Consider the following 9,606-nt stretch of genomic DNA (forward strand, 5'->3'; position numbering starts at 1 on the left):
ACGGCCCATATTATTATTATCACTAGACCAAAATAATAACAAATTATCAATTGATAATTAACCATTATTTTTGAGAAAATCGTAGACGTTTGTGAACGTAGGTGTTTGAGGCAGGCTTTAAGACCAAGCGGAATCCTCCGTCAGCTGCTCCCGCTTCACAGTTGTGAACGTAGGTTTTTGAGGTAGTGTCCATATGAAAGACCAAGAGATTTTCACACCTTTATCTCGCCCCCCCAAGCTTACATAACTACCCCCAAAACCCCCAGCCCCCAAGCTGAACTGAATTGGGTCTGTTTTTTGGCTGCGAGAACCCACGTGTGGTTGTCATGTTCCTGGGTTGAAAAATGCCGCACTCACCAGCACCCTACTCTTTTTACTTCATTATTTCCCACGGCCAACCCCCCATACTTGTATTTTTTTTGAATTCCCACTTTTTATTATTATCACTAGACCAAAAATACTAAACAAATTATCACATTGATATAAGCATTTGATAAGTTAAGTGCCTCCCGACTTCCAACAGCGATAGCGAAAGCTCTAACTGGACCCAGATTCAACGGCACGTTTGGATTGTATAAACTCAGTTTTGAGGCGAATACAAGTAAATTGATCATGCAGCCCAACATTTAGCAAGACGGAACAAATTACATTCAGTCTACTGAAGAAAGAAAAGTATTCTTGAGCTAAGCTATATAAATAGAGAGTAAAAAAAAAACAAAAAAAACACATGCGCCTATTCTGAAACTTGGAGCTCATATATAAGCACAAATCCAAACACAAGAGAACCCTACACTCTCAGTGTTATTTCATTGAAAAGTATGAATTTTATTTATTCAAAGCTATCGGTTGAAATAATATTTAGTTTTGAAACTTTAAGTGCCATTGTTTAAAAAAAAAATGCCATCATAGAAAGTCTCCCCCACCCCCTTCCTGCTTCATGACCTTCGGTTAGGATTTTACAATCCAAGGAAGACATAGGCCTATATTATTTTAATTACAAATATTTGTCGTCCTTAATTTTCTTAAAGAGTAAATACTTATTGTCTTCACTAATACACAGTAAACAATAATAGAATAAAAGAAAAAACACTCTATTAGCCCTTATTTTATTTCTAAGGTAATTTGCAACTGAATGAGATCCCGACAGTTGGCACGTCTAAAAAATAAATAAATAAATAAAATAAAATAAAATAAAAACCTGTGTTAGGGTATGTGAGGCGGATTAATAGATTTAAAAAATAAAAAAAAGTGTGCCTGTGCTGGTTCCGAAATGGAAAACGAATACAGCTCGCGTAAAAAGCTATGAGAAAAAGTCATTGCTAACTATTAATCATAGAACTAATTACGCAATTAAAACCATTGTTATACTAGTTCAACTTGAATTTCACTACTAGTAACGATCTTGGAAATCTTAAGAAGTTTATAAAGTTCTATAAGTGGACTGGTTATTAACAAATGTCCAAGTTGAGCATCGCGGGATGGCAGCTTGAGCGCGTGGAGTGATACGCGCAATCCATGCACAAGTCATTTTTCAGATGACATGGAAAAATAAAGCTGGGATAAATTATCGCTTCACGCAAAATTGTAATAAGTAACAACATAGCATAGATAGTATATACCTGTTCCTAAGATATAATGCAAATTTGTTAACCACAATAACAATTTTAACCGATATTATCGCCTATTTTCAGTTGCTGCATTTTTCGTAAACACGCTCTAAAAAATAAATTACATTTGTGGAGTTGACATTTATTAAATTCAGAAAGAATAACGGCCAGGCCAATATGCTATAGGTAAGTACCAAAACAGGATATTTTAGTTCACTTCACTGTTACAACAAATCCTTTAAATTCAAAAAGTTATCAGAACAGAACAATAAATTACAAATATATAATTCTAATGGATAAATAGAATTGCAGTATATAATAATATAGGCCTTATAAACAAAACAACAACAAACAAAAAAAAATAATAAAAAAAAAATCATAATGGCAAAAATATGCCAAAGTGGACTGTGCTCGAACGCCACATGCTCGTTAGTGAATGGGCCGCTGTTTCAATGAATATGTGAACCGCCTGAGGCCCCGCGTCGATCAAAGCCAATTCACAACTTTTGGTCACGCAAGTAAAGGCATAAATCAAAAAGCAAAGTGTTAGCAGTTTGAAAAATCAAGAATAATAATAATAATAAATGCTGCATGTTCTCATTTCCGCTCTGGCAAAAGGAAACCTGAGTCATTATTATGTTTTTTTAACCAGAATGAACCGAAATGAAAACATTTAGTTTGCATCCTTATATAATATAATATATATCATATATATATTTTATATGCTCTTTCTGTAATGACGTTATAAAATAGCATGCATAAGAGCCTGTGTTGTAAAGGTCTCTTTCTTTAAAGTTTTGTGAGTAGACGTTGCCTAAGTTATCCTATTTTAAGGGCTTTAAGGATGTTATAATGGTATATATAATGTTATTGTTGTTTTACGTTTCCTTTCATTTGACAATACCATATTCACAATCCGTCCATTTGACGCCACAGGGCAGGTAGTTTCGCGAATGATTTTTTTAACAAGCGCACGGCTTGCAGTTAAAGCCAAAGGCCCTGCGGCGGCGGGGGGTAATTACCAATTTGGTTGTCAAACCTACTGTAATAACTGCATTGTTGTTTTCCACCGCTGTGGCAACCGGTTCATATATGTTAACATTTAAAAAAAAAAATGTGTTTAGGGTTTCATGACACTTTAATACCGGGACGGAAAATCGGAATAGTTATTTGTTATTAATGTATATTATATTATCCTAAACAGTTCTTCACTGTGGTGAAGAAGCACAAAGTTTGCAATTTTAATACGTTACGGACGAAAATGAACATGTGCAAACCAGGCCTTTACACTTGTTCTTAATGCTTTTGATTCAGGTTTTATTACATTCAGTGTCAACGGCAACTGAAAATGTTTTTCATCTCGCGGACAGATGAGGCTTGTGTAGCCTGTCTGAGTGAGAGAGAGAGAGACTCATGGAGAAATCAAAACAAATGAGCACAACAGCACACACACAAAGTAAACCCACAGAAAAGTAAAGAAATTCCAAAATATGTTTATAATAAATTATATAAGTGCAACATTACACGACCAAAATGTTGCCCCAAATATTAACACAATTGCAATGTGACACTGATTTTATACAATAGTAGTTCAATAAATAAGAAGTTAAAAGTAAGTGACTTACATTTTAGACACATTTATTGTTTTTGCTCAGTTTTGCTGACGAAAATAGTTCAAATCAAAGTCACAGCAACACAGCATTGTTTCATTACTAAATTAATCATAGGTTCTTCTGTTTGAATAAATTGTTCCACTGAAAAAAAATATAGATTTTTGTTTGTATGCTGTCAATTATAGTTCTTGGAAAGAAAAAAAAATCAGAAATCGGATTCGGCCACGAAAATTGCAATCTTTACTGAAATGGGTCACATCATTGACATTATCATACACTAAAAAAACACCAGTCATTCGAGAAAGTGCATTTATTGCATAGCCAGCTCAAGAGCATAACAGAATCAGAAGAGCTTTATTACCAAGTATGTTTACACGCACATGGAATTGATTTGAAGAAGGAGCTTCCAGTTGTAGATAGTGCAGAAAAATTCAGACATACATGTAGAGCACACATACTAGGAATAAACAGTAGGGATGGCATACTGTATAACACTAATGTAAGAAAAAAAAAAACGAAAATAACTAATGTCCTATATACAGAATTTAAGTATAGGAACAAATGTAAAGTTAAGCTATATGTACAGATATGTTTTAAGTGTGCAGATAATGTTATTTACAACGTGTGTGCCGTTTTAACACATGTGTATAAATTGGATTCTTCCGTATAACCATGTTAGCTGTGAATGGACAATGTATAATTATGAACGTTGACATTGTTAGGGCTGAATATTGACTGAGGGCTGGAAAAAAATGTTCTTGTGCCTGGCTGTTCTGGAGGGTCACTTGATTCTGTAGCGCCTGATCAGAAGGCAAACAGTTCGAAGAGAGAAGTGGGTTGGGTGTGATGAGGGTCTAAGGGGATTTTTAGTTTTTTTTTATTTTTTTTTATTTTTTTCAAGCAAAATTCCCTCACTCTGAGATATAAAATATCTTGGAGGCTGGGAAGGAAGGGGCACTGCAGCAATCCTCTCAGCAGTCATGACTGTCCGTTGCTGTGTCTCTTGATGTCTGATTTGGGAGAACCAACAAGGACGTTATGGCTGAAAAACAGGACCACTCAATGATCGCGTAGTCTGACTGTTCAGCAAGATCCTATGCAGGTTGAATTTCCCCCGGGTTGGACGAAGGAGGAAGTACAAACCTCTGCGGGGAATTTTTTAAACAAGGGAGTCTATGTGAGTGTTCCCATTCAGGTCATGAGAGATGTGGGGCCCAGGAACCTGAATGACTCTACTGACAGCAACAGTTGCTGTTCATGATGAGTGAGTTTGGGGGAGTGCTAGGGGGTTTCTCTGAAGTGCCACTATCATTACCCAGTTTCTGGCGTGTTCAGCTCCAGGTTGTTGTGACTGCAACAGCCAGCCAGCCCATGTACCTACTGTCTGTAAGCAGACTCGTCACCGTCCTTGATGAGGCAGATGACTGTAGTGTCATCCGCAAACTTCAGGAGCTTGACCCAGGGGTCCTTTGAAGTGCAGTCATTCGTGTACAGGGAGAAGAGCAGTGGGGAGAGAACACAACCCTCGGGGGCGCCAGTGCTGATGGTGATAGTTCTGGATGATCCTTGCGTAATTCCCAGGTCTGTCGTGGTGTTGCAGGATGTAATGCAGTCCCTTGTTGACTGCATCATCCACAAACTCTCCAGTTTGCTCTGTAGGCAAACTGGAGAGAATTCAGCAAGGGTCCAGTGATGTTCTTCAGGTAGGCCAGGACCAGTCTCTCATGACCACAGACGTGAGAGCGACAGGTCTGTAGTCGTTAAGTCTAGTGATTTTGGGCTTTTTGGGGACAGGAATGATGGTGGAGCATTTGAAGTGGTAGGGAACTTCAAATAGCTACAGAGATCTGTTGTAGAGCTGTGTGAAGACGGGGGGGCAGTTGGTCAGTACAGACTTTTAAAAAGGCAGGTGAAACACCATCTGGGCCTGAAGTTCTTCCGCAGTAGCAATCTGTATGGTATCGATATTGCGATGTACGAATCCACGATAGTCACACTACTATTTAACATTTACTATTACTAAACTGCACTTATTAACATTGTTGACTTCAAAATTTAGGCTATAGCCTTCATTGTTGTAAATCAAAAGTTGTATAGCATTTTGTTAACATAGTTAATGCACTGTGAAGCAACATTTACCAAAACAATGAACAGCCGTTTTTATAAAATCAAGATAAACAGCATTTAGTAAATATAGTAACAAAAGTATTGCTCTGGTAAAGTTCGCGGTTATTAATATGTTAACACTTAAACATATATCCTAAAGTTACAAACAAATAATTACTCTGCACTTAAATAATACTTTGATGTTTAAATAATTTAAAATGAGAATAAGTGTGCTCACCCCATTTTGGTTTGTAAGAAAAAATTGGGATTAGATTTCACATTGCAATATATCGCAGAAAACATAAAATTATCGAAGTCATTTTTTCCCAATCATCGTGCAGCCTAGCCTGAAGCTTTCATGATTTATGCTTCATGAAGACATGGTTCAATCCTCTATGCAGACCTAAGTGCAGGCTGACTGAATGGCTGGGGAGGGAGGGAGGGTTGCAGGAGGGCGGTGAATGTGTGAAGTGCAGATCAGGGCGGGCGGTCGACTGGGTGTCAGTCTGGGCCTTTTCAAATCGGGCTATAAAACATTCAGATCATCAGCCACTTGTTGATTCTCCCAAACGGGTGGGTCTTTGGGGGTGTCTTGTACATGGTGATATTTTTTTCCTCAGATATAGTCCATACGGATGGCGGATTGTGGCTGAAAGCTCTTTTCTCAGCTTTACAGAGAGTTTTTTTTTACCAACTCTGTGCTCCTTTGTTAGTACATGTTCATGGCCTGGTTATACAAGATTTTATCCCCATTCTGTACGCATCCTCGTTGGTGTACAAAGCTGATTTGAGTTTTCCAGTAAGTTAACTCATGTTTATCATTATATAAAATTATAAGAAGGTTCCTGGTAAGGAATGCAACATTCTTCACAGCAAAATCGATTCTATGAAGTTACAATCTTGGTGAGCCTTGTCCCGATCGGTGGCTTCAGCTTCAAAAGACACTAAAATCAGTGAGGTCTAAACCGGCTTGGTAAAGCCCCTCTGACTTCATTAGTCCACCTTTTAACAGTCCTTAAAACAGGTTTTTAGTCGGTATAAAGATGAACCAGACAAGTGATCGGAGAGCGCCAACGCTGCTCGTGGGACTAGAGTTTTGTCGATTATGCATCCTTTATAGGTGTCGTCACAGTCAGATCCATATATCTTACTGTCCTATGTGGAGACACGTAATGTGATATGCTGGCATTGTGCCAGTTCACAGGAGAGATTTTATTTCTTAAAATCTCCGAAAGAATGATTTAAAATAGAGCTTGGGTACCTTTGCTACATTTCAGTTATTTTTTCGGCCAGATGTTGCCATTACAGGTGCTCACGCACGCACATTCGGAGGCACATACACATTCAGATGTTGAGAAAGACAGAGGGAAAAATCAAGCAGCGGAGTAGAACAGGTTATGTTATGAGAGTGCCTATAAGTTAGGAGAGCATTACCTTTTTCAGCATTATTACATATGAACACCAACTTGCGTTGATGTAGAAATACACTCCATTCACCGTCTCCTTTTCCCTGTTAACTTCGCGAATGCGATCCGATATAAACAGCATGGTAAGGCCCGGCAGGATGAAGTCCATTATCAGAATGCTTCACTCAGCCAGATTTCAGTGAAGCACCGTGCAACAGAGGTTGAAAATTCCGTGTTCGGTGTAAGGTGAGGAAGAAGAAGTGCATCTCTTTGTTAGGAAGGGAACCGAAATTCGCCAAAGAACGATTGGGCGCACCAGTTCAAAGCCGTACGTGCTGAGATTTACCAGGGGGCCAACGTGGTTTTCCCTCTTCTGCGTCTACCAAGCTTGTTTGAACACTACAACATTTACCTGCGACATAGAATGTCAAACCAAACGTACTGACTACTCAAAACCTGGGACAAAATATTGTCGAGGATATGGTATGGGTGCTCATATTAAGTAGTTAGGCTCTGTTAAAAAATGTAGACGAATAGATGACACAAAACAGAACCAAAACAAACCTAGAAACAGCATGTGACTTGTGGAGCCTCAGCAATAGTGGCTTCCCATGTGCGAAGCCATCTCATATTAAATTCATCTTATACTTGAAACTGAACGGTAGCGTTCTAAGTGCCTAAAAACAAATGGGCACAGATCAGTGGAATGATACAATTTTGCGCTTAGTTAACGTAATTCTGATGAACCTACAAAGGCGAACCGTCTGCTACAAAAAGAGCGTGCAGTTACTCTTTCAATCAGCTTTGCATCCTATGCTGTATTCGTCCTACGAAAGGCGTGGGCATTTTGTAAATTTTGCTTCCGTTGGTCCCAGACTTCCAGTATTTTGTCGCTGTTAAAAAACTGCTTGTTTTGCTGACTTGATGCGGCCAAATGGTTGTCGTACCATAGTATGTTAGTGTCTTCTCTTGTTATGAACACAACACTGGTTGTGTTAATCGCAATCAGTTTTACCCATTTATTCACAGTGTATTCTTTCGCTATTTCAATATAGCAAGCTGAATGAACCAGGAGTCCACACACTATGTTCTACTCCGGCAATTAAGGGAATACAGTGTGGATTCAGCACAATTAGGTTCCAGGCGCGTTTCTTTCAGAAGGCACGGAAGTGTATAAATGTAATTCAATGCTTGCAAACACGGACTAATGTGAGTAACTATTAGTTAGCATTTAGAGTCTCCTCTAAACAAAAATCATATGGCATGATCTAAAAAAAAAAAAGAAATTCATGTAAACTCTACAGGTTATAGGGTTATTTACAGATTTTTCCCTCTGACACAATAGTCAGATTTGTGGCTTTACCGCATTGTGTTCTTAGACAGCAACACGGACCAATTTCATATTTTCACAAAGGGGATTTCATGCAAATATGTGTACCGAAAGGAAAAATGTAAAGTGTGTGAGCGTGCCGAATGGAATGTGGCTTGATTGGTGGACGCTTGTAATGGTCGCCTCATGCCTTCCCAGCAAGACTATTAAACCAGCTGCCAGCTCCATCCAGAACGCTGCTGCCAGGATTCTGACTAGAACCAGAAAAGCATATAAACACAGTCCTCAGGTATTACGTACTCTTTTAGCTCTTAGGCACCCGCAGTTGGAACAGCTCTAGAAGATGTGAGATTCAGATGTGCAAAACATTAGCAATTTAAATTCAGACTCAAAAACTCGGGGAAAGTCGTAGCATACTGTCTGAGAGCTTTGACTCCTAACCTAAGGTTGTGGAGTTCGAGGATGGCGGAAATACCCGACTGAGGTGCCATTGAGCAAGGAACTGAAATCCCCACTGCTACTCGGGCGCTTTGCAGCATAAAATGGCTGCCCAATGCCCGGGTGTGTGTTACGTTGTGTGTGGTGTTCACTGCTGTGTCTGTGCTCTTTGGATGGGTTAAATGCAGAGCTGTAGCGTATGAGCAGTTCATTATTCATTGGTTCTGAATTAATGAATCATGGCCGTTGAATCTAGTAAACAATGACATTCCTTGGCTAAACCCAAAGCTTTTAGCCCCTGGAAGCTGTGGCAGTAAATCAAACTCTTGGGTAAGCTAAATGACCGGCCTGGTGCCAGCATGGTTGGGTTTTAATTTCACCAGGTCATAAAACCTTTATGACCCAACTGGAGAAAACAGAAAAAGCCCAGCTCGCTAGGAATTTTGTAAGGGAAAAAGGAAAGTAAATATATTCTAAATGTATTGACTGTATTTCCTTTTGTGCTAAATGTCTTCCATATCAAATTGGAGTATCTGCAATTTCATCGTGGGTTAATCAAACTTTAAAATGTGTAATTCTGCATATGGTTTTCAACTTTATGTTTCTCCTACCTTTTACCTGTCATTCTTGGTATCTGTTTAACCATCTTGCTTGACCGAACCACTCATATTATTGGTGGAAATTACAGTAAATGTATTATTCTGAATTACCATCTGTTGGAATATAACTGCTGAATTTTTTGACAACACTATAACTCACTTGGAGTGGGTGTCTCCCCAGAGACAAAGAAACTTTTTTCCCACTTCAGATGGATATGTTCATTGGTTGTTTGTTAACAGAGGCGCGGAACCCAGTCACTCCATAAGAGACTCCTCACACAGAAAGTCTCGGCCGCGACTTCATCGGAGAGAGAACGCTCGTTTCATGGCTCCTTAGAAGCTTATCCTCGCTTTTCTTTTCTTTTCTTTACTGTTTTATTCATATTCGGCCTCCCTACACGAGGAGATGAACTCTGAATCATTTCTTTGTAACTCCATCGCTCGTTGAACCTTGAAACTTTTCAGCGAAGCCCGCTCAGCCTCGAAGACACTCCAGGAGAACAGCCC

The sequence above is a fragment of the Cyprinus carpio genome, chromosome B23 (genome assembly GCF_018340385.1).
Source record: "Cyprinus carpio isolate SPL01 chromosome B23, ASM1834038v1, whole genome shotgun sequence".
Lineage (NCBI taxonomy): Eukaryota > Metazoa > Chordata > Actinopteri > Cypriniformes > Cyprinidae > Cyprinus > Cyprinus carpio.